Source organism: Rhipicephalus microplus, chromosome 5, assembly GCF_043290135.1.
Source record: "Rhipicephalus microplus isolate Deutch F79 chromosome 5, USDA_Rmic, whole genome shotgun sequence".
Classification (NCBI taxonomy): domain Eukaryota; kingdom Metazoa; phylum Arthropoda; class Arachnida; order Ixodida; family Ixodidae; genus Rhipicephalus; species Rhipicephalus microplus.
Window position 1 is genome coordinate 28168203 of NC_134704.1, and position 25827 is coordinate 28194029.

At 45.2% G+C, this 25827-nt stretch overlaps 1 protein-coding gene across 1 annotated transcript in view; it reads left to right on the forward strand.

Moving 5' to 3' along the window:
• LOC142817699 (suppressor of lurcher protein 1-like) overlaps positions 1–25827 on the forward strand; it is a 237114-nt gene that overhangs the window by 5364 nt on the left and 205923 nt on the right. Inside the window, exon 2 of the mRNA XM_075895057.1 lies at positions 71–112. The gene's annotated coding sequence lies outside the window, so the exon portion shown is untranslated. The remainder of the gene's footprint in view (positions 1–70; positions 113–25827) is intronic.

Genomic DNA, 25827 nt, shown 5'->3' on the forward strand with positions numbered 1-25827 from the left:
TACACTCGCCTGTGGTAAACATTTTCGCAAGGTTACTCGTTCAGCTGGATCATTTATTGTATTTTTTCAGAGCCCCAGAAAACCTTGGACGGTGGTGCCTTCAACAAACAAGGTCAGAACGCACGCTTGGTTTTTTTATACTTTTCTTGCAGCTGGCGCTAGTGTTCCTGCATGGATCAAAGAGGCGCTAACTACAAAGGAAGAGCTCAAAGCCGTGCGGTGCAATTCCTCTGGTTACGTGTTTGGTTAAACGGCACATTCGAGGGTAACGGAGGCTTGGGAAAATCAAAACTCACCGTGGCTTAGTTCTCTTGTAAGTTTTGAAAAGTTATGTTGAACATTAATGAGCACAAACACGAGGCTAACGACTGGATGAGTGCACTGGTTGCTTTTACAACTGGTGTTATATTTATTTGTGCTGCGAAACAATCAATATCTGTACAGTCGTCAGCAAGCCTAACAATAACACTCCGACGCGATACCTGGTCTACATTGACTGCTGTTGCCGAGATAATACCTCGGTATGCTCGGATAGTACGTCGGCACGAATGGGTGACATCTCAGCAACAAAACCCAAGCTACACGGTGCTTGCGTCAACCAAATGGGTTCAGGACATGCGGCAGAGCGTTTGTGTTGAGCTTGCTGAGAATTGCTATTTCAGATGTTTGTTTGTTTTTTTAGATTGTCACAAAATTTTTGACTTCATGGTGGAAGTTTCTGACTTTTCTCACAACAGGCTCTTGTTTCGCATGAGCCTTGACTGCGTTATCGGACAGTTACACTCTAAAATTTAGTTCTTCATGGATCGGAAGTACTACGAGCGGGCGAACGATGGCCAGCATTTTAGTCAATCGCAACGTCCCGTGATACACGGCACATTCCGATCTCAACAGACAGTCTTTTAAAGTGGCATAGCTTTCGTTATTGGCTGCTCTACACACACACGGACAGAGGAACAAATGTAGAACACGCCTGCGCTACACACAAGCGGACAGAGGTACAAATGTAGAACACGCGCGCAAGCTCGCAACTGTTCACCTTTTAGAGCCTGCGTGCAGGAGGAACCGAGAGCTACAACATCTGGTCAGGAACTGTTTATTGTTTCCCAAAAACGTGAGCACGCGCGCACGGTGGCGCAAAAGGGAAAGGAGAGAAAAGGCGCGCGGTTCGAGTTGTCATCTGTCTTCCCCGCGCCACCCGACCAGAGCTTTAGGGGCGAAGGTTCTTATAGCGGCACCCGTTCGTCCCTCGTAGTCGTAGTAGTAGTCGTAGTGTGTAACCAGTCTTGCATTTTGACCTCCAAGGTGGTGCCGGTGAGAGATTTCTTCTGTCGGATGAACAAACCATCTAACAAGCTTCTTGTAAGCCCTGAGGGTAATAAATAAATAAATTAAACGATTATTTATTATTAAGAGAGAGTTAGTAAGTATTCATTCTGAAGCGACAGGGCATGCAAACACGTACACTAGAAAAAAAATGTCAGGACACTACAAACACCCACTAATTTTTGAACACACGCAAGAAAAAAAAAGGCACTAAGGCTTGCCTGCGAATGGCCGTGCAACATGCAAACCTATCAATTCGGCACGCCTAGGGCTCTACGTGAAAGATAACTGTTAGGGCATCTGATTTTATCTTCGTGCAAGTTAAACCGTGGTTGGCTTATCTACACGATATACAACGTCTCAATCATAAGGCATATTTCTTCATTCCTACGTCAATACAAAGCTGCGCATTCGTGAAATTTTGGCGTGCACTTACATTATCTATAAAGATAATAAAAAGTGAGCTTCCATTTAGCAATGTCATAATAGTGTCTTGCATAAAGACTTGCTAAATATTACCTTGCATAAAGATGAAATCAAATGCCTTAACAGTTGTCTTTCGCGTAGACCCCGCCGCATTGCGGATTGATAGGTTCGTCTATTGCATGAGCATGTGTAGATAAGTTTTCGTGCCTGTTTGTTTTTAAAGACGATAGTCTTTCTTGGGGACCTTCGACGCAAAAATTTTTGTCTGTCTGTTTGTACCTTTGTCTGTTTGTCTACTCTTAACGACACCAGGTATTTGAAACGGCCGACCCCATCCGCAGCACCCACCAATGTTGCTCAAGCTTTAGCGTTCATACTTGTGCAATTGTCAATTAAAAAGCAATTATTGTGCATGTTTGGGGCACCATAACAATACGTATATATTCTGCATGTGCGTCTTTTACTAGAACAGGCATACACAAATAATTTTAAGGACCGTACCACTTATCACGGTGCGCTGACCATGGAACGCTTGCACGAAAAGGCGAGTGTTTCCGACGCTTTGCTAAGACGAGACGGTGGTGGCACCTGCCTGCCGCCTTGCGTTCTACACTTTATCACCTCTGAGACGGGCGCGCACACCCTTCGAAGAGCCACGCGCTTCGGTTTCGAAAAAAACCGCCAGATGGCGCTCATGTCTCGCGTGTGACATGACTTGATGCGCTCGTTCGCCTTCACTCTAACGCAGCGCCTCCAGAATACCATCCACCTATTTTCTTGCGCAGAACATCAAATAAATATTTTGTTCAATCTCTTAACACGCAGGACAATCTTCTTATCGATGACATTTGCAGATTAACGTGCAGATATGGGGCCAAATTTTTTTTCCTGTGACTCTTCAGTTGGTAGCCGGCGTTTTGGTGTCGCAACTTGCTCTTTTGATTGATTGATTTGTGGGGTTTAACGTCCCAAAACTACCATATGATTATAAAAGGCGCTGTAGTGGAGGGCTCCGGAAATTTCTACCACCTGGTGTTCTTTAACGTGCACCCATATTTGAGCACACGAGCCTACAACATTTCCGCCTCTATCGGAAATGCAGCCACCGCAGCCGGGATTCGATCCCGTGACCTGCGGGTCAGAAGCTGAGTACCTTAGCCACTAGACCACCACGGCGGGGCGCAACTTGTTCTTTTGTGACTGTCTTTGCACGCTTTGTCTGTTTAAAACCATTTCAAAAGGTACGAAAAACGAGGGTTGCATTGTAGAAAAAATTCTGTGCTCTTACATGCAAAAACCAAGGTATGATTGTGATGCCGTGGGACGCCGGAAATAACTTGGTGGAGGAGACTGAAAGTTCCTACTACCTGAGTTTATTATTGTGCACCTAAATCTAACTACACGGGTCCCTAGCATTGTCGCTCCATCGAAGCGCAGGAACCGCAAGTGGGATCAAACCTCTCTTTTTCGGATTTCGGTAGATTCCGGTGGTTTCAGTGATTTTTCGGATCACCGAAACTGCCGCCGCAATGACGCAGCTTCCTGACGGCCCTCTTTAGAGCAATTATCTTTTGATATATTTCCATTACCACATGTCTGAAGAGTACATGTCATATTATATGTGCACATGTATAGATACGCACTGGTTCGTTTTTTTTCCCTTGTCAAGTTCGCACACACGTGCATGGGCAGCTATTGTTTTTTTTTTCTTTTCTTTGGACAATGTACGATTTCGCTGTTATGGCGAATGCTCATCTACAAATGAACTGAGGTGGGGCCTAACGATTCATTTTAGGTGCAGCGACTGAACCATGACCTGGAGTTATTCAAACTTAGGATGCGTTACACTTTCACAATCAAGCTGACACCCCGTCGCGGTGGTCTAGTGGCTAAGGTACTCGGCTGCTGACCTGCAAGCAGGTCGCGGGATCGAATCCCGGTCACGGTGGCTGCATTTTCAATGGAGGCGTAAATGCTCAAGGCCCGTGTGCTCAGATTTGGGTGCAGGTTGAAGAACCCCAGGTGGTCGAAATTTCCAGAGCCCTCCACTACGGCGTCTCTCGTAATCATATGGTGGTTTTGTGACGTTAAACCCCACTTATCAATCAACAATGAAGCTCGTGACAGAGTTGGGCTAGTTGAAATTGTTGTGTTGCCCTTCGGGATATTCGCCTGAAGGCATGCGATCGCGATCAAGCAGCCACTTAAGGTCGCGAAAGATAGCTCTCATTCAAATTTGCTTTCAGACAGTAACGAATACACACAGGTTACAAAGATAAAAGATACGACCTACAATACCAGATGACGTGGTCGGCCTATGTCGGCATTTCCCACCATTATATTCGTAGTTAAAACGTACGTAGCTTCTGTTTTCCCGTCAGGTTTTGCGCATGGCCTCTCAGCCGAGTTGGTTTTCACAACTATTTGTAATACGTTCGCTACTTTCATTAGATAAATATTGTGTAAACGGAATTAAGAAAAAAAAAAGAAATGTAAACCTTTTTTGGCATCGCCAGCAGACAGTAACTGGAGGCTCCTTTAGGAGAAGGGCGGTATAACCTCAACGCCGAAGGGCAAGAACTTCGCAACTCTGCGAGAATAGTGCACTTCGCCCACAGACCTGAATTGGGAAACGCTAGCATACTCTGCGAACATTTCTGTGCCATTATTACCGCAAGTGCACTCTCCAGCGAACTCTCCGGGACAAGAGTCGATGAACTAGAAGGTGGAAAAGAAAGCGCTGACTCGAAACTTCTTCTTTTCCAGCAGGCACCAAGGGTGAGGAAAAACAGAATGCGTCGGCGACGTTACCAAAAATCAACGCACTGCGTACCTGCACTTAAGGCCGGAAAGAAAAGTAACTGGCGTAGTATTCAAAGGGGAAAGGAATTGGGATGAAAAGGGCAGGATGAAGAAGGAAGTTGGGGGGGGGGGGGGGAGAAAAAAAAAGCAGGCCCTTGGGGGCTTTATTTGGCAGCCATACGGCGGTGCATAGACGTCGCATGCGGGCTTCATTTATCATCCTCGTTCTCCCGGGGGCATTCTTATTCTTGTAATGCTTTTGAGCGGGCTGTCGATGCGCGAATATTGAATCGCCCCCAAGTATCGTCCTCTCGACTCTATGCACAGCTAAAGTCTTGACCCTTCCCCACGTTCCCTTCCACTCTATCCCTCTTTCTCTATCTATATGCCATTATTTTTCTAACAGTTTTTTCTTTGTCATCTTGCCAGCCATCGATGTCAAAGCACGAGGGAATGCGAAATAAGGCCACATAGTTTTTCTTTCTGTCGCTCTAATAATCAGTCCCACAGCGTGAAGAAAAAACGAAGGAAGTCGTGGAAAGGTTTTCAAAAGACGTCATGAAATATTTTTTATGAAAAAAAATATAAAAGCAACCAGTCAAAGGTGGACGGCTGGGAGGCAGGGCTCGGAGGAAAGGGCAACGGGTTGAAAGGGGGGGGGGGGTCTCAGACAAAAGCCTCCAGGGGGGGGGGGGGGGGGCTTAAGGTGAAGCCCTTTGGCGTCTACTCCACGACGGCGCTCTCTGGAATTCAAAATGTCCTGATCGTTATGCAAAAGGGGAACGCTAAGCAAGTCTGCTCCCGCAGGCTTTAAGAGACTCCCCCTCTGCTTGTCGCGTTTCTCTCTACTAGCCCCCACCCCCAAGACCCCCATGTTTTCCTTGCATGTATGAGAAGCTGTAAACTCTTCATTATTCCGAGATTCTCCCGCTGCCACCGTTAGAGAAGAGACGCGATCCGCAAGAACAGCTTGCGGGATTCGTGGTATGCGTGCGATCGTCCCGCCTACGACAGGTGTTCTGCAGAGTAAGCTACGCTGTTAGTTCGTCGCTCATTTAAGGTCGACCGAGTTTTGTGCTTCTTTGCCGTCTTCGTACTCCTCCGCGGAACTTGTTAATCCTGGAAGAAGCAGGCATGCGTTGTCATTTGTATTATAACGCTTGAGTAATATTAAAGCTGAGATTATAGGTCGTGACTCTGTACTTGAACCAAAATGTGAGAGGAGTTGGTTAGATGTCTGCGAACTCAAAATGGAGTGTGTTCTTGCGACAGACAGTTCTTAGTTGCACTAAAGAAGGATATAAAGTCTTGTAAAGGTGTGAAGTACCACACAAAAATGATCCTCAAAACCACGGTGCGCATGAGGGGGTGCTTTTTGTAGACGACGCCTGATATTCCCTGAATATTTCACCAATAATAGGGTCACGCGTGGCTCCCTCTTTGCGATGGTGGTTAGAGACACGAAAGGGAAGACCGTGACAGTGGGCTCCGTAAGTACCAGATTGTCGGAGGCAGCGGAAAAAAATTGTCTTTGCAGAGGCCGTGATCAATGGTCGAAAGCAAGACAGATTAATATTGAGTGACTCCAAGATGGACATTAAAATTTTAACAAAGGAATGGATCTCTACCGAAGCAACCAAAATCTTGAACCACAGAGCAGAAGACTTCCGGAACCGCAAAACTGCACTCAAATACCTCAAGTGGATCTCGGCGCACATGGGAAAATAAATATCGAACACACAACTATCCCTGCAAACCTCAACGAGAAAGCCCACCGAACCACGTGAGAACTGATTAGCCACGGCTCGGACAGCTGCGGCCCGGCACCCCGCACCCACCACAGAAGTAAGATGGTAAGTTGAGCCAGTTGGTTAGGATCCATCGTGAACTTACAGCGCAACACCATCAGTGCCGTCTTATCTTTCTCTTTTGCTCCTTCCCTGTCCTGTATTTTTACTGGTGTTGCGCTGTAAGTAAGTTCACGATGGATCCCACCACAGAAGATGGGGACGACTCCGACGGGGGTGATGGCGACAATGGAGGTAATGACAATGACGAATATGCGACACAAGACTACAGAGACAGACCAGTCACGTCGTCCTCGACATATTGACATACTACAAGCGACGACGGAAATAATATCCCCCACCACACAAACAGCTAGACAGATCTCAAGAAACAGATTGGCGAAGACGGCAAACCAGAACCTTTCCAAATCCAGTACACCGGAATAGAGTATACTCCAGATGATACACACAAGCAATCTGTAAGCTCTGTAAGAACGAACACACAGATATGGCACATATTCTATGGCAATGCAGACAGGTCACAGCAATATACCGAGAGGACAATACAGGACCGAACCTTTTTGAGGAGCGTTGGATAAGTGCGCTGAGCTGCTCAGATCTGCTTGACCAACTGTGGGCAATCCAGCGAGCCCATACAGCAATGGAAAGACTACGCATCACCGTAAAAAATATCCGGGTGGCCGGAGCCTGAGCCGGTAACCTTTCGTGTTTTTTTTTATTTTTCAATAATGTTTTTTTTTTGCATCCGTCCGTGAACGTAAGTGACTATGATAATGATAAAAAGTGCGGTGGTTTTCATGCAACTATTCGTATTAACCTCAAGCTGTGAGCAGCCTCTTTTTACTGAATGTCGTGGTACGACACCTGAAGGTTGTACAAAAGTGAATCAAGTTTCGGATTTGATGTTGTTGTAATGAACTTCCTACGTTTCGTGGAATATTTATGAATTACGAATGAGACTAACAGTCTAATCCCGCGTGTAGAAAATGCGTAAAAGAACTAATCATATTTATAAGCCGTGGTGCAGCTGATTTTATGTTGACCCATAGTTTCTTCGGCAAACTTTCATAAAAGGATGAGTGCGCTTCGAAAGATTCCCTCGAACAACCTGGTAAGACCTCCATAAATAGTCTCATTGGCGCCGTATTATGCTACAAGCGAGAGATATTCCTCAGACGAGGCTTAAGTTTTCCATCATAGGTTCCAGACGTACAACGGCATCTTCCTAGGACGGATTATCATAATTGGTGCGCTTAGCTGCTCAGCCGACCAGCACAAAGTAGTTAGTATGCTAACAGAATTCAGTGCTGTGTACTGCAATATCCAAACGAACCCTTTTAGCCGATGCAAGAGGAGTGCCGTTGATGACACATAACTACAATTTATTCGTGTTACGGTGCATTCATTATGTGTCCTTGCCTTACTTTTTTTTACAATACTGATTTTGAATAGTTTGTGTCACTTCAGTGGATGGACTATTCTTCGTGCAGAATTCTTCTTCAGTTGCTTCAAAATTTCAGCACTCTATAGAATTATTAGCGATGCAAAATACTTCAATGTGTTCATGGCCAACACGTTTCCAAACGTGTAGAGAATGTCCATTTATTTACAAACAGTAGTCAAACAAACGCGCGACCTCGCAAGTGTCAAATACGTTTGGAAACCATTTCGTGCAATATTTTCGAGGTAAAATGTGTAGACGCACGCCGTACACATTTGTGCACTCTGTCCATGACTGCGAAAAAAATATCTATTTCAACATGCTTCGGTATCTGTTTGTCTAAAACACTACGTCGACTCGTGCAACATTGTGAGCGACTACATCGCCCATCCCTCCTGTGCCGCTGTTCACTCTCTTTGCCATGTTTACCACAAGCTGGCCAGCTTCTTACCGTGTAGCGCGTCTGTCACGAAGGAAGGAAAATAAGAGGAAAAGAACGGTAGGGAGGTTAACCAGCCTATAGGCAGCCGGTTCGCTACCCGGTGCATGGGAGGGGGATGGGGAAGATGAAAGATAGAGAGCAGAGAGGGAATATAAACACAGCGTCTGTCACTGTTATCCATCTAGCGTAGGAGCTGAAAATTAAGGCTGTGCCCGCAACGCGCTGACAGCAGTACATTCAGCAGCCCTTCGGTTTGCCTGATTTTTGTTTGTTTGTGTTTTCTACTTCCCTCACCCATTGCGAATGCTAAGCCCCCCCGACATCCTTGAACCGGAGGCGGCAGCTCTATGCGAAAAGGTGTCTGGGTGGGCAGGGTTGGTTCCTCAATTAGCGATTCCGAAAAGCACAAAGAAACGCGCTGGTACACCGCTCAAAATGCGGCATGCACCGAGGCCCTTTGTGCCCCTCTCAGTTTGTTGCTTGGCCCAGTTCGTAAAGCGACGCCTGTCGCCGGCCCAGTCTGCAAATGTCGGGCGCGTTGAGCGTAATTAAGACGCGTGCTGCCTTCCCTTTACCTAATTCCGTTTCGCTGAGTTCTCGCACGGTCCTCTAGTGTCGAGCGCCTCCTGTTGTCACATGCGTTCTAGTTTCTCGTCGCCGTTCAAATTTCTCCGCGGAGCCTCACGCTTTGCTTATTGAAGGAGCCGGAAGTTTGGTCAAGCATCTGTTTTCATTCCACGCGGATGGAAAGTGCGATCTGTTTCTGTGATGTTTCGCCTCTCCGTGTACAATGTAGGCGCCATCTTATTATTCCCTACTGACGAACTGACGTAGTATACCACACATTAACTAACATCTTTTCAAAAGAAGGCTGGAAGAAGGCTTGGAAAATATGATCAGATGACAGGAATAATGCATGAGACATGCTAGAACTCTTGACAATGAAAAGGAGGAGGGAGGGGTCGGCCAGGCAACAAGCTACGGAAGAGAAAAAGTAGCATCCGTGACGTTCGCGAAAAGAAATGCGTGTCAACAAAACTCAAGGTGAATTAAGGCGAGTAGGTGTTTAAATGTACGCAGGAAGACGAATGATTTAGTTTCCGTTCAACGTGTCAAAACTCAAGGGGAATGAAAGCGAGGGAGTATTTATTTCTACGCGCGAATACGATTGATTCAGTTCCTGTTGAATGCAGGCATAACAAGTTTAGTTTGGCTGCCGTAGGGGCTAATTGTAACCGATGGCCGCGTGTACCTAATGCTTTGTCGTTTTGCCTGCGTTTCCTGCACCTCGACATGATCAGAGTACAGAGACGATTTCATAAACTTACCTGCCTAATTCACCTTCATTTCTAGCACGGAAACTACCCTGGCCTTCAAAACATACATCTTTGCGTATTTCATGTTTGAAAACTGGCTACAAGGCAGTGTCGGATAGTGTGTCAGTTTACGGTAATGATTCATGGCTGCATGCACACATGCACACGCACGTGTGTGTATCATGCATGCATGCGTGCTTGCACATACATACATACATACATACATACATACATACATACATACATACATACATACATACATACATACATACATACATACATACATACATACATACATACATACATACTGACCTTTATAACATGCCTGTAAAGCGTGCTCCTCTGCGGTGTAAACGTTTAAGCAACACAGCCAACTTTAGCATTTCTGACATTTTTTTTAGGCAGAACAATTTCAATAGCTGATTTGTCTGCTTGAAAGCGTTTTATCACTGTCTTTTCAAAGTAAGCTAAATAAAAGTGTTAAATCTTCCTAAACACTTACTGATTATTTGTGGAAGTGTGGAAAAGGTTTAGCTAGTGAAGTCGGTTAGCATCAACTTCCTCAGGCTGTGTCAAAACATTGCAAATGTAATTTTCCTCTATCTATAAACAATTAAAACATACATACATACATACATACATACATACATACATACATACATACATACATACATACATACATACATACATACATACATACATACATACATACATACATACATACATACATACATACATACATACATACATACATACATACATTACATACGCACATACATACATGCACACATACATACATGCACACATACATACATGCACACATACATACATGCACACATACATACATACATACATACATACATACATACATACATACATACAAACGCGTAAACTAAGCGCTAATCTATGCCGATATACAAATAATGAACGCCTGAAAGCTGAACACAGCGAATGCGGCATCTCCGTTCATCCGGTTCGGAAACTCCGCGGCTCCTTGGCGTTAAGTATCGACTCATCCTTCAATTTCATGCATGCATGCATGCTCGGAGGAGGGCCGAGACAGGCACCACGTACAGTAAGGTATAGCGAGGGCCGAAACAACCGCGCCCTCGCGTCAGCACTTCCTAGAGGAGATGGGCCGCTTGCGCTACTGCTGACTCGTCGTCTACTCTTTTTTTTTTTTTTTAAGTCCACGCTCGGCCATTAGTATCTGCGTTGGTGGATCAAAACGCACGACGTGCACGGTCGGCACAACTGGTGATCGCGGGGAAGAGGACTCCTCCCTGTGGCTTCGTTATGTCAGACTTTTTCAGGGGCGAGGGAGGTATGTGGATGGGTGAGGAGGAGCAGTCTCTCCTCTTCGACTTGTTCCTCCTCTCTTTCGAATAGCGCAGTAGGGCGGAGAGTCGAGAAGCACCGCTCGTAGGCTTGCGAGGGGATGCGAGGTGGTGTAAAAGGGGTGTCGGAGTATAAAGCGCGAGAGGGCGAGCGGTGGCGGCGGCGGCAGCGGGCGGGCTCGTTCAATTAACGCTAATGCGCCGGCTCAGGGCCTCGTTAAAGACACGCGCTCGAGTCCGCGTTGCCTTTATCACGACCACGCAGAAGGCTCGGCGGCGTCCTCCCCTTTTTGACAGTGGTATATGGACCCTGGCCAAAGAAGCTCGCTCCGGAAACGTGCTTGCCGTGGAGCTACTCGACACTACACTAGACGGAGTCAGTACAGAGGCCGTTGTCGTCGTGTTTGTCGCGTTGGCGTCGCCTTTCGAAGAAGCGCGCGCAGAGTTACTGGAGAAAGAAAGGGAGGAGGGAAAGGACTGAGAGGGAACAACGCTTCGACAACGACAAGTCGTCGCACTTGCCGAACGAACGGCGTCTTGTAGAGAACTTTGTTAAGACAGTGCGTCACGTCGACAAATCGAGACATCGCGGCATTGAATGCGCAGAAGTGAACGATGATCACGGTGTTTTTTTTTTTTTCATCCCGAATGCGCCGGTCGACGGGCGTTGTATTTAATGCGTCGACGGGTTGAAATAGGCGTCGCGAGTCGATGTGAGAAGGCTGCAGAGCGTGGTTCACGTCAGAAACTTGCAAAGCCTGGAGATAATTGACGTCACACACGATAAGGTATTTCATTTAATTGTAAGCTTCAATGAATATCGAAAGACGTTGATTCCTTCGCTTCTTTTAAAGATTGTGATGCTTTGTGGAAAACACACATTTGTTGGGCCATTTACTTATGTTTATAATTCCGTAAGGCATTACTTCATTACATTGAGGATTGCGTTGATATACCTCCTATAAGGCACAATTGTTTTTTTCCACGCTGTGTTTTTTCTATATAAATGCACGTCTTTTCAACGTGGCGCGTTTGCTTTGTTGCAATGCGCGTGGATGCGGCACGTATGGGAAGGAATATATACTGTCAAAGGCTATGTATATATATATATATATATATATATATATATATATATATATATATATATATATATATATATATATCCTGCAACCTAAATATGGCTATCCTAAAAAATAATGTTCAAGCCCCGTCAATGTTGTCACAGATATTGTTATTTTTGTTGCTTTTATTACTGCTATATTTCATAGATAATTTCTGGCGGCACTTCATTTAATAACACTGCTTAATTGATATGAAGTTTCCTTGTCCTCTGTCTGTGCATTTTTAATACGTGCAGTATTCATCACAAACCCCCCCCTCCCCCCACAGTCTTCGGACTGTTGGACTATAGTCTACAAAACGTTCCCTTCATTTTAAGTATCGCTAGTTCACCAATTAACTCGAAACTTCGTGCTTTTCTTCCTGAGTGACAAAAGAAAACATCCTACGTTGAAGTGCCCCAACATCCTGTGAAGTTAGGTTCGTGTACTTATATTTTGAACGTTTACGAGTTAAGCAATCAATTTGAAAAAGCGCTCTCTTCTATATCGAGATATCTCATGGTGACGCTGTTGTATAGACACCAACGGTTACGCCTGGGCAGTCCGCAATCACAATGTCAGAGACGTGGTTGACTACACTTTAATTAGCCCGCATTCGTGTCGTGATGCACGCGCTCTGTTGTATCGATCTCGCGAACAAGCCTTCGAAGCAAGCTCAACGGGGACGTATGTCAGAGCTTTTCTCGAAACTCTCACAATGCATTTTAAAGGCCCCCACACGAACAAGACGCATTTGTAAAGGATATACGAGCTGCACTTTGTGCGCCCTCTCGACGCACTCTTCCGAACGGTATTCGTTCGCTCCTTTTATGGGCATTACCTGCGTGCACGCGAGCTTTTTCTCGCTGCATACGGGCATGGAAAAGGAAGCGTTGCGAAAGGCGAGACCCTTAGGCGCAGGCGCCGCTCGCTCACCTGCATTGCGAAACATCGAAGGCCGATGTCCTTCGGCCGCAGGCGAAGCGTGCGCTTCCTCCGCGAGATGCATTAATGGTAGCCGGCAGAGGCTTGCGCAAGCCTTTCGTCTCGAATTTCAGTTGGGGAGTTTTGTTCGCTCGAGGAACGAAAGGATCTCGGAGGGTTAGCGAGATACGGGCTAGGTAAAAGAGGTGGCGAAGAAAACGCTCTGTGGACCGTTGAAAAAACGCAAGGGTCGTAACAAAATGTTGCGTCACTTTGTGTCTGTCGCAGAGAATGTTGATGGTGCGCCGACTGTGTCGTTGAGCTCGAGATGGGGCGTTTGATGTTGTTGCTGACTAAAGTGATGGTGCCGATTTTGTGGGAAGTGGTGACTACTGGCTAAGCAGGGGTCGAGCGGGGTGGTGCTGATGATCATAACAAGACTGAGGTGGTGAGGGCTATGATGGTGGAGTTGGTGGAAGGGGTGGTCATAGAGTTTCCTAAATATATACTATAGGGAACTCTGGCGTTATAGAGTCTATGGCAGCTGCAACGCACTGTGCATCAGAGAGCATGCGAATGATGGGTAGTACATAGATTTTGTCTAATCTTCGTATTTCTGGCTCCGTGTGTGTTCGTGTAACTTAGAGCTGTTTGCTCACGAAACGAAAATCAGCAGATGTTCAGCGGTTGCGCTTCACCATCTCATTCTTTTAGGCTTGCCATTTCAAATCCGGTCAGGAAGTTCAAGAGGGTTCAATCTCTCCTTCGAAACAACACCTAACACACCAATAAAAGAAGCCACAAGTGCGATTTGATCTGTTTCGAAATGAAGCTTAAGATACCACCAGATTTCACTATCTGAAGCTTTACTGGTATATAAAAACTCTACTAATCAAGTTCTGTCTCTGGCTTCAATGAAAACTGCTTGAACGTGTAATGCTCCTGCGTAATTGTTGGCTGGAATGTTATAAATCACTTCATATCTGGCCCAGAACTCTGTATATTCTATATAAACCACAGTCAAGCGCTCCAAAAAGCTTATAACTTATTCGCCTATTTTCAACTTACCTGCGGGTTGAGAACCACGCAAGAAATAAAACTTGAGCTAATATTCAATGATATTTGTTTCATATATATATATATATAGTTTTAAATGTAGTATAGTAATATACTATATAATATACCGTACCATTTATTATAGTACAAGATATGATCGTGAGTACAGTGTAGTAGAGTACGGGAGACTAGCGTGGAACGCAGGTCCTTAGCAGGGAGACGTGACATAACTGAACTGCTCACGCAAGTGACCACCCGCAAACTTACCGCGGCGAGTGCTCACACGTGCGTCACTCCCGTTCTTGATATTGGCACGTCATAGCGTCACCTAACGCGGCGTCACGTGACATCTCACTTGGTCTGAAGTTGGGCTGATCACGATGCAGTGTACAAGCAGGTCAAGTGCAGAGAGGTTGTGATGCCCGCGATCCTGCCTTTGGGGGAAAACCTCAGTATGTGCAGAAAACTTTCGATTAAAGGCAAGGGAGGATCAATATCTTGTAATAATTGTTGAGGTTTAGCGTCCTCAAATTCTGATATGGTTATGAGAAACGCCACAGTGGAGTGCTCCGGAAATTTTGACCACCTGGTGTTCTTGCTGAAGGCAGAGCTGATTGCAACCCCGAACTCAACCGCCAAAGCCTGGCCGTCCGCGTACAGGCCACCGAGCTCGGCTCGACGGTCCGCGCTATCTTCCCATTTGGATCCAAATAAAGTTTTCATCACCATCACCTGAATCTAAGTACACGAGCCGCATGCATATTCATCTCCACAAAAAAAAAAAAATACGCCAAGCCTGTGCGGAAGGCGCAGCACAGTCACAGCGAAAGCTAGAAGAGCGGCCTTTCATAGCCTTTTCCAAACACTCATTGGGTAACTACTGCAAGCACACTTGCTTGATACCCACTACGGCATTAATAACAAAACTTTTGGGTAGTGGGCCGGCATTCGCTATGCTCTTTTTCGTCATTCATCTGAGAAGCGTGGTATTTGCTGAACACTTGCAAGGAATTTTGTGCCAGTTGTTCACACAGTGGCTGACAACGATGAGGAAGTATGTATGAAGTGGGTATGCGCCACAGTTGATAGGTGAAGAACAACAATTTTTTTTGTAATGGGTTGGAGCATTGGACGACCCACTCGTTACACTATTCGCATTGTGCGATGACGGGTTGTTCTTTCGCTGTTTTTAAACGCTTCATAAATCGTATTAACGCGATTGCTTTCCCAACATTAAGCCCGTCTAAGGCAAGTTTGCCAACAAGTCCCAAGCATACTGTGCAGGCTCAAGACAGAATGTTTTGAAACGCGTATAAATAATCCTTGTAGTGCCAGGGGTCAAAACATTTTTCTTTAAATTACAAACTGGTACCTTACCAGTTAAAACGTGGTTGCAGAATAGGGGATTATTCGTCCCATTGAGCAGACTTTACCACTTATGTAGTAAACTGGAAACAATTGAACACGTGTTTATAGAACTGGAGCGGAGTCAATTTCTGGGACATGTTGAGGAGAACCTTGAAAAAAGAACTACCGCGCCCAGAGCATCTGTTTTCTCTCGGTTAAAAACGAGGCAGGCGTACTTTATCATCTAATCATGCTTATGGGCCTGCACAGTATATGGAAAACCCGATGTGCCTTTGAAAACACGGATGTAGAAGTGCCATCTGTGCACCAATTTTTTTTTGCAAATCTGTGTGCCATTTTTTTTAAGTGCTGAATGGCCAAGAGGGTGAACCAGACTGGATTGTGAGCATTGAGCCAATGTTGATTGATATGTGGGGTTTAATCATCCGAAAACCACCATATGATTATGAGAGACGCTGTAGTGGAGGGCTCCGGAAATTTCGACCACCTGGGGTTCTTTAACGTGCACCCAAATCTGAGCACACGGGCCTACATTGCCGCCTCCATCGGAAATGCAGCCGCCGCAGCCGGAATGCGAACCCGCGACCTGCGGGTCAGCAGCCGAGTACCTTAGTCACTAGACCACTGCGGCAGGGCCATTTAGCCAATGTTACAAATGCCAAAGTAATGATCAACAGTCGGCTATGAGCTTACTGTACTTCCATTATTTTGTGGGTGTATATTGTGACGTACTTGTATTTTGACCAATATGTAAATATGTTGAAGGTGAAAAGTCTTATTTATTTTTTTATTTATTGTACCCTCAGGGCATACAGCATTATAGAGGGTAGTGGGTTTAGAAGACAAAAAAAAACAATTGAAACGTGAAAAACAAATCACATTCAGTACATGTGTACAACACTCGAGAACAACGTGTAAATGACAACGCTTACACAATATCTAAAAAAAAGGAAGCACCGCGACAAATCAAACAAGGAATCGAAAAATCAAACAAGGAAAAAAAATACCGTAATGACGATCTAACACACAAAGAAAGTACCGAAAAAAAAATATTACAACATGGCACAACAAATCTGCGATACACAAATGAACGGTAACCGAACAGCAGCAAACAAAACCAGGAAAAAAATGCGATGAGCACATCAATGCATAAAATTTTCGAGTGCCGCCCGAAAGCGTTCCTGATAAGTAATCGTGACTAGTGACGCAGGCAGGTTGTTCCAATCATGGCATGTTTTTGGTAAAAAAGAATGGGAGTATGTTACGGTGTTTTGGCGCGGAATATGAACCTTGTAATGATGGTCAAGGCGTTCAGATAGGAAAAAAGGAGGGTTTAGCCAACGTGATTTAAGTATGGGGTTATGGTGATATGCTTTATGCAGCACACAAAGGCGAGCAAGTTTCCGGCGAGTAGCAAGAGTAGCAAGGTCAAGGCTGGATTTCATGTTAGTAACACTGGAAGTGCGGTGATAGTTAGAAAGTATGAACCTCACGGAGCGGTTTTGCACAGCTTCAATTTTATTAGATAGTGTTACATAGCCAGGGTCCCAAACTGAGGAAGCCTATTCAAGCCTAGGGCGCACGTAGGTTATATATAGCTGCTTTTTTAAGGAAGACGGGGACAGCGAGAAATTTCTTTTCAAGTAGCCTAGCATGTGGTTTGCATTAGATGTTACATATTCAGTTTGGCGCGCCCAGGATAGGTTATTGGTTATGTGCACACCGAGATATTTGTAAGATTCAACTGACTCTAGTAAGGTATCTTTAAGAAAGTAATCAGGGCTAGGTAGTTTGTTACGCGAAATTCTCATTGATTTACATTTAGAAACGTTAAGATCCATGTGCCAGAGGTTACACTAGGAAATAATGTTGTTAAGGTCGGATTGTAGACAGGCAATATCAGTATCATTAGTAATTTTACGGTAAAGCACACAGTCATCAGCAAAAAGGCAAACTGGAGAACAAATGTTAGAAGGCAGGTCGTTAATGTATATTAGAAACAGTAAAGGCCCCAGCACAGAACCCTGAGGTACTCCTGAATGTACCGCCACCTCGGGAGAGTCAGTTTCGTTAATGGATACAAACTGCGTGCGGTTAGCAAGAAAGATTCGGATAAACTGTGGTACTTCTGGATCAATTTTCAAATGGCTGAGCTTATGTCATAGTAGCTGGTGATTTACTTTATCGAATGCTTTTGCGAAATCTAGAAATATGCAGTCAATCACAAAACCTGAATCAAGATATACATGCAGATCATTAGTAAACGTGACTAGTTGTGTTTCACACGAAAGTAATTTCCGGAAACCGTGCTGCGAGTAATGGAAGAACTTATTTGATTCTAAATGCTTAACAAGGTTGGAAAAAATTATGTGCTCAAGAATTTTGCAAGGAACTGAAGTAAGTGAGATGGTTCGGTAATTAGAGGGGTTATGTGCGTCGCCTGATTTGTGAAGGGGTACCAACCGGCCTGTTTTCCAATCTTTAGGCAAGTAACCGTCATCGAAACATTTAGTGTAAAGGCAATATAATATAATCGACATATACTCTTTAGTATTCTTCAGAAATTTTGAATTAACACCGTCAGGGCCACATGAAGAAGACAGTTTCAGGTTGCTGATGACGCCAGATATTCCAGTTGGATCGAAAATTATAGGGTCTATTGGGAAAAAATTTACACACTGAAGATCAGGAAAATTATCTACAGCCGGGTTACAAAAAGACCTGGCGAAGCTATTATTTAACAGCGATGCGCAGATATGGCTAGAAACTGGTACACCGCGATTATCAACCAGGATTATTGTGGTGTCGTTTTTAGGCTTCATTATGCTCCAGAAACGCTTAGGATTTGTCTTTAACAGTAACGTTAGAGTTGACTGAAAAAAAAGGTACGTTTTGCAGTTTGAAGGGCCTTGGTGTAAGATGCGGCTGCTAATTTGTAGGCTGACCAGCGTTGCGGCCCAGTAGATTTCTTGGCAGTACGATAGAGCCTGGCTTTCTTTTTAGACAATTGTTTCAAATAACGGGTAAACCAGGGAGCATTAGTATTACTATAAACGCGCCGCAACGGTATATGTTTGTTGATTAATTGATAGACCTGTTGTTTGAAGGAATTCCATACGTAATCAACGCTTAGTTCTCTATAACGTGGCAGTAAGCTATCAATAAAAATGCAAAGCCCCGTATTAATAGCTTCGAAGTTGGCTCTATTGTAGTCCCTGATGCTTTTTATGCACTTCTGTTTTCTTTTGGCAGGAAGGGAAAGAGCGAACTGCAATACATCATGGTCGCTCCAGCCGGGGATGTGTGTTATTGACGAAATAATATCTGGGGCAGATGACAGGACGAGATCAAGCAAAGACGATGATTTCGGTGTTACACGGGTTGGCTGATCGACAAGCTGGGATAAGTTAAAAAGGGAGCAAACGTCGAGAAACGATGATGCATCAGCAGATGCAGGTTCGACTAAAGGAGTGGAGTGCAGCCATTGATATGTTAGACAATAGAGAAAAAAAAACGGCGGGGATCAGTTGTAGAAAACTGGGCTGACACCTAGCGGGCGCGGGTTCAAGCCCCACTGTGTCATTGGTGCCAGTTTTTTTTTTTCCGTGCAATGTGATTACGGACACCGGCGGCGGCGGCGGCGGGGGTGGCAGACAACCACGGCGCCACGCATGACCCGAGCCTGATATCAGAACAGCTTTCGCTGTAAAAATTCCATCGCGGCGGCCTGGATCCAATACCGTGACAGAGGATTAATCCATCGACTGAGAAGAAAAAAGTGGCTTTCACCTTCTAGCCATTTTAGGGCAACTTATAATAAATCCAGTGTGCGCATGTGCGTGCGTGTGTGCGTGTCTGTCTGTGTGATGTGTGCTCGTGTGTATGTGTGTTTGCATTTACATGTGCTTGTGTGCGTGTGTGTTTGTGCGTGTGTATGTGTTTTGCACTAGATAGCGATTCTCTATGTGTCGAAATGGAGCGACACATTCTGACTGCGGTCTTGCTGACCAAGGCTGGTATTCTCTACCGATGGCTTTTGTGATGCTAATGCCTCTTCGTGCTTTTCGCGCTTGGTCATCGGTTAGAGCAGTGATCCGAACGGCTTAGCAATGGAGTCTAGTGGCCGTGAGCGGTGGATGATAGGACTAACGTCAAACCTAGCGCAGCGAATCGACCCGAAATGCCGACCCAATATATGAACGCAGCTGCAGTGTGGGAGGCGAGAAAAGAGCTGATGGAGATGATCAAGAGATCTCATCCAACCTAAATGTAACTCTACTCTATAACCAATACGTGCTATATACGCAGATATTTTTTTTTCTAAAAGAGAGACGGGTTCGCAACAGACGATGCGCAAGTCAGCCATCAGAACAAGAACTAGAACGAAATGTTAGGCGGGATTTTGTAGTTTGACGCAGACCCAACGTGCAAAAAAAAACATCGTAGAAGAAACCGCTGGCGGTTGATACTTGGTTTGATACATACCTAGCTCGTGCAGCGCAAATAAACAAAGACATGAGGTGGACATGGGAGACAATATATATCGTTTTGCGTGTCTTCCGCTTTGTCTCAGTTTCTTTGCGCAGCACGGTGTAAGTATAAATCAGGAAGTGAACTAGATGAGAAGGCTGTCGAGAATTTCATTTGCGTTTGGGGAAAAAGAAACAATTTCGAAAGCGGGAGCTCCAAGAAACGCGCACTTTCGGATAAGATATTTGCTATTTCGTTTGAAGCGAAACATTAATAGATCCATATGCTTTCCGGTAAGTGTGATGGTACTTGCGTTTTCTGCGCGCCGCCACTTCTGCATAAAGGTCCAATAACAGCTAGAAACAGAGTGGGCGGTAGCGCTTGCATTATATTCTCGCGCGCTAGGTTATTACGGGGAAACTTCTACTTTTCATCATTATTCGAACAACGAAACGATCCGACGCTGCAAAGAAAAGATCCCGGGTTGTGTGAGAGCTTTTTTTTTATTTTTTTAGTCTCTCGCTTCTAAACGAGAGCTCTTCTTCGCGCCACGATAGATCGGGCACCTCCCGTGGCGGAAAAATAAACGAAATATGCGTCTAATAGGGCGAGTGATTAATTGTTCCAGAGTTCTCTCTGATGATCTGCTCGTATCGTGCTAATGCACTGCAGCGTCATTTGTAAGCGCGCCACTGTGCGAGAGTCCGAAATTGTTCGCTGCTCCACCAAGGCTCCATTAATGGCGAGCGACGTGTATAAAAGATGCGTACCCTACGGGGAAGAGGGGGGGAGATAATAAAATAAAACAACGTCAAATTGAGGAAAGCAGAGACAGGCGACTGATGTGTGTACGCATTCTTTTAATTGTTTCCCGATAATTGCTGTTCACCTCAACAGCAGTACTTCTGGCGGAAAAGCAAAACAACGCAGTTTTCGTTTTGTTTCGTTGCTTTGCGCTGCAAAAATAAAGAGACAACAAAACGTGGGCGCGAAATGACAAAATAACGCTGCCAGGGGAAATTTTGATTCGTTTGTTTGTGCCTCCAAGCACCGCTTTTCTGTGCGGGCTAATTTCCGAAAGGAAACACGTACGCCCATAGGGCGTGATGTTTTTAATAATGAGAAACTGTAAAAGCTTGCCCGCATGCTTGATGGTCTTGTATTCCACTCCAGGTGTTGAGTGAAAAATATGATGTGCACGCGGATCACACAAATGCAAATGAGCACAAACACAAGCGGGCTTACACGCGAGTTATCTTTTTTTGTTGACATCATGAAGTAATCGTGTACGTGTACAACTACAGTTACTCTTTGTTTCCAGTGGTTAAATCATTTCCTATACGATGTTATAAAAAAAATTGGCCCCGTATTTGCATGTAATCTGCAAGTATCGTCGAAAGACGATAGTCTTGCGTGTCGAGAGAGTGAGCAAGACATTTATTTGATGTTCTCCGCAAGAAAATCGGTGAACGGTATTCTGGAGGCGCTGCGTTAGAGTGCCTCGAGCGTGCAGCAAAGGCGAACGAGCGCATCGAGCACGTCACATGTGAGACACCAGCGCCATCTGGCAGTTGTCTTAAAACATAGCGCGTGGCTCTGAGACGGCTGTGCGCGCCCATCTCAGAGGTGATAAGGTGTAGAACGCAAGGCGACGGGTAGGTGTCACCACCGTTTCGTTTTAGCAAAGCGTTAGAAACAGTCGCCTTTCCGTGCAAGCGTTGCATGGTAAGCGCAGCGTGATAAGCGATACGGTCCTTAAAATTACTTATGTATGCCTTTTCTAGTAAGAGAGGCACATGCAGAATATATGTGTTGTTATGGCGCCCCAGACATGCGCAATAATTGCTTTTTGATTGACAATTGCACAAGCATGAACGCTCAACCTTGAGCAACATAGGTGGGTACTGCGGATGGGGTTGGCTGCTTCAAGTAACAGATGCCGTTAAGAGTGGACAAATAGACAAATGTACAGACAGACAGACAGACAGACAGACAGACAGACAGACAGACAGACAGACAGACAGACAGACAGACAGACAGACAGACAGACGGACGGACGGACGGACGGACGGACGGACGGACGGATGGACGGACGGACGGACGGACGGACGGACGGACCAAAATTTTTCCGTCGAAGGTCCCCAAGAAAGACTATCGTCTTTGAAAAACGCCAGACCTGCGCGGTAGGCGCAGCACATTCACAGCGAAAGCTAAAAGAGCGGCCTTTCAGAGCCTTTTCTAAACACTCATTGGGTAACTGCTGCAAGCACACTTGTTTGATGCCCACTACGACACTAATAATAAAAATGTTAGTGTAGTAGGCCGGCATTCGCTGTGCTATTTTTCATCATTCTTCTGAGAAGCGTGGTATCCGTTAAGCTATTGCGAGAAATTTTGTGCCGATTGTTCACGCAATGGCGGACGACGATGAGTAATTATGGCTGAAGTGGGTATGCGCCACAGTTAAAAGCTGAACAAAAAACAAGCTTTTGTAATGGGTTGGAGCATTCGACAGCCCACTCGTTACGCTATTTGCATTGTACGATCACTGGTTGTTCTTTCGCTGTTTTGAAACGCTTTATAAGTCATATTAACGCGATTGCTTTCCTGACATCAAGCCTGCCTAAGGCAAGTTTCCCAACGAGTCACAAGCACAGGCGTAGCTCAGCTTACAATTTTTTAGGGGCGAAGCTCCTTATGGCGTGGCTTGGGCGTCCCTCTTATGTAACCACCAGTGGCACATACCCGAAATAGGTATAACACTTGACCTCCAAGGTGGTGCCAGTGAGAGATTTCTTCTGTGCGTTGTTTAACAATAAAAAATAGTGCTCAATGTACATGCCAATGGCTGCTAATGGGGAATGAGAGACATGAGCATTCGGCTTTTAGTCAACGCGCACGCTGCGATCCCCATTAGCAGCCATTGGCAGGTACATTGAGCACTATCGGACAAGAAAGGGTTGCTACATTATACTCGCTGGGTGTAACCTCCTTAGTTTTAGAATGGTTTAGCGAGCGTTGAGCCGCAGGGCCATGAATACAATGAACTAGTATGTACCATGAATGAATTCGAGGTGGTTAAAGCGGGAAAGCAGATACGAAGCGCAAGCCGTAAGAAAGTAAAAGCCGAATTCTCCCGTCTCTCATTTCTCATTAGCAGCCATTGGCATGTAAATTGAGCCCTATCTGACAGGGAAAGGTTGCTACGTTATACTCGCTGGGCGTAACCTCCTTGGTTTTCGAAAGGTTCAGCGAGCGTTTGGTCGCAGTGCCATGAATACAGTGAACGAGAATATACCATGAACTCGAGGTGGTTAAAGGTGGGAAGTGGACCCAAAGCGCAGGCCGTAAGAAAGTGTGCGTGTGCCACCTCTCGTTTAGTCCTTGGAATGTCCGCTGGATGGCGGTGCTTCTATATGAGGAATAATTGCGACTGTCCGAATTTGCGACTGTCCGCAAATAAGACGATATCGTCTTATTTGCGGACAGTCGAGATGATATACAGCAGCTGGCGAATATATGCGGAAGGGAAGGTGAAGCTCTGGGACTAGGATTCAGTGTAACGAAGTGTGGATTGATGGTATTCAATGATGCCTGTGATCAGACGGTGTCCATACAAGGCCAAGAAATACCGAGGGTAAGTGAATACAAGTACCTTGGAGTATGGGTAAATGAGAGTGATAGATACATGGAGGTACAGGAAAAGGCCTCGGCAGCAAAAAGAAAGAGGAATGCGGCAATAATGAAGCACAGAGCGTTGTGGGGATACAATAGGTATGAGGTGCTTCGAGGTCTGTGGAAGGGTGTAATGGTTCCAGGGCTTACTTTTGGGAACTCAATTGTGTGCATGAGGGCAGAGGTGCAATCGGGAATGGATGTAAATCAAAGGACTGTGGGACGCCTCGCGTTGGGTGCTCACGGGAAGACGACAAACGAGGCTGTAAAGGGCGATATGGGGTGGGCAGGTTTTGAGGCGAGGGAAGCGCAGAGCAAAATAAGGTTCGAAGAAAGGCTAAGAAATATGAAGGAGAGTAGATGGGCAGAGAAGGTGTTCCGTTATTTGTATAGGAAGAGCGTGGACACACAGTGGAGAAAAAGAACTAGAAGACTCACTAGTAAATATACGGCTGGTATTGTAAGCCATATGTCAACAAAGAGCGTTAAGGGAAAAGTCAGGGAGGCGGAGAGGATTTACTGGATGGCAGCTATGGAGAAAAAACCGGCTTTGAGTAACTACCGAAAGGGCAAAAATGAAATAAGGAGGGAGGCATTTTACGATAATTCAAGGGGAAGCGCTTTACTGTTTGAAGCGAGATCGGGTTGCCTTAGAACGCGTAGTTATAAAGCAAGATTCAGTAAAGAAGAAGAAGAACAATGCACATGCTGCGGGAAAGATAAGGAAACGGCGGAGCATGTTCTGATTGAATGTGGAGATATCCACCCAGGTGTACGTTTGGGCACGAGCCTACAGGAAGCCTTGGGTTTTAGGGACAACAATGGAAAGCTGAACACACCCGCGATTGAAATAAGTAAGAGACGGTTAGAATATTGGTGGCAGAAAATTAGAGAGAAAGGACAAAAATAAATATTGGAAAAATAAAATATGGACAGTGTGCCGTAAATGGCAGAGAACTTAAGCTGAAAATTTTCCTTTTTTTTCCATTAAGATAGAATTTATCGAAGTAGAGGCATTAGGCCAACATCAAAAAAAAGAAAAAAGGTTTTTTTTTTTTGTCGAGCCTGGTGGCATACTTGTCACCACCCCGTTATAAAGGGGACGCTCATAGCATCCATCCATCCATCGAATATATGATAAAAAGATGCGAGATGGTGGGACTTGGAGTGTTGAATAGATGAACGAACGGACACACAAACAGATGCATGGATGGACGCATGAACGGACGCAGGGGCGGATGCATGAATGAACGCAGGGACGGGCGCTCAAACAGACGCATGGACGGTCACACAGACGGACGCATGGACGGACGAATGCTTCACCCCACTCTCCATCATTCACTCCGTGGATATGCTGCCACTTTTTTTCCAAAATAATCGAGACCCATTCATACGTACTGTTATACAGTTTAGGCTTGGAAGACGGTTGCTAGAATTTGTAGTTGCATCTGGTTACAGGAAAGCAAGCATTAGAAGTTACCTAAAAGAAGTTTTTGTCTTATCTCTTTCTAAAAACACCTTTTTCAATGGAATATCTCAGTATACATTTTCGCGTAAAAAGATATACAAAAATCTAGTAGAAACAGTTCTTCCTGTTCCTCTATATAGATCATTATACCGTGTAGGCTCAGGCCGGAATGCCGTAAGCCGTGTAAAAAAATGGAGGTGTCACCTGGAGCGAAGTCCTTTTTCCTTAAATTGCACTCTGGATGAACATTGCTCGTGAAAACGTGGATGCAAGAAAAAGGCTTCTTTGTTCCTTGGACGATGATTGTCTTCTCTGCAAAAAACCGGAAACAATTGAACATGTTTTCGTTGGCTTCTGGGATCCAGTCTTTTTCTGAGATGTTCTCCAAAAGACTTTGAAAAGGGATCTGCCTCTTGATGCCTACGGCATTAGATTTTTACCAGTATCAAATGAAGAAGGAATACCTTTCGATTTTTAGTTATGTTACTGGGCCTGCACAGTATAGGTAATCCATAATGGCGGTGCGCCATGCTGATGTTAATGCACGTCCGGTTCGGCAATACCACTTTCAATCTGTCTGTTCATTCGTGGAATCACGAAAGGTTCAACAGGAAGTGTCCAAATGGCTTCATCACGTGGAAAGCCTTACACAGATGAAAGAATTTTAAAAAGCCTGTTAACTTTGACACTTTTTACTTCTTTTCTTTTGTTCATGTTTGTGCCCCGCCGTGGTGGTCTAGTGGCTAAGGTACTCGGCTGCTGACCCGCAGGTTGTGTGATCAAATCCCGGCTGCGGCGGGTGCATTTCTGATTGACGCGGAAATGCTGTAGGCCCGTACGTGTGCTCAGATTTGGGTGCACGTTAAAG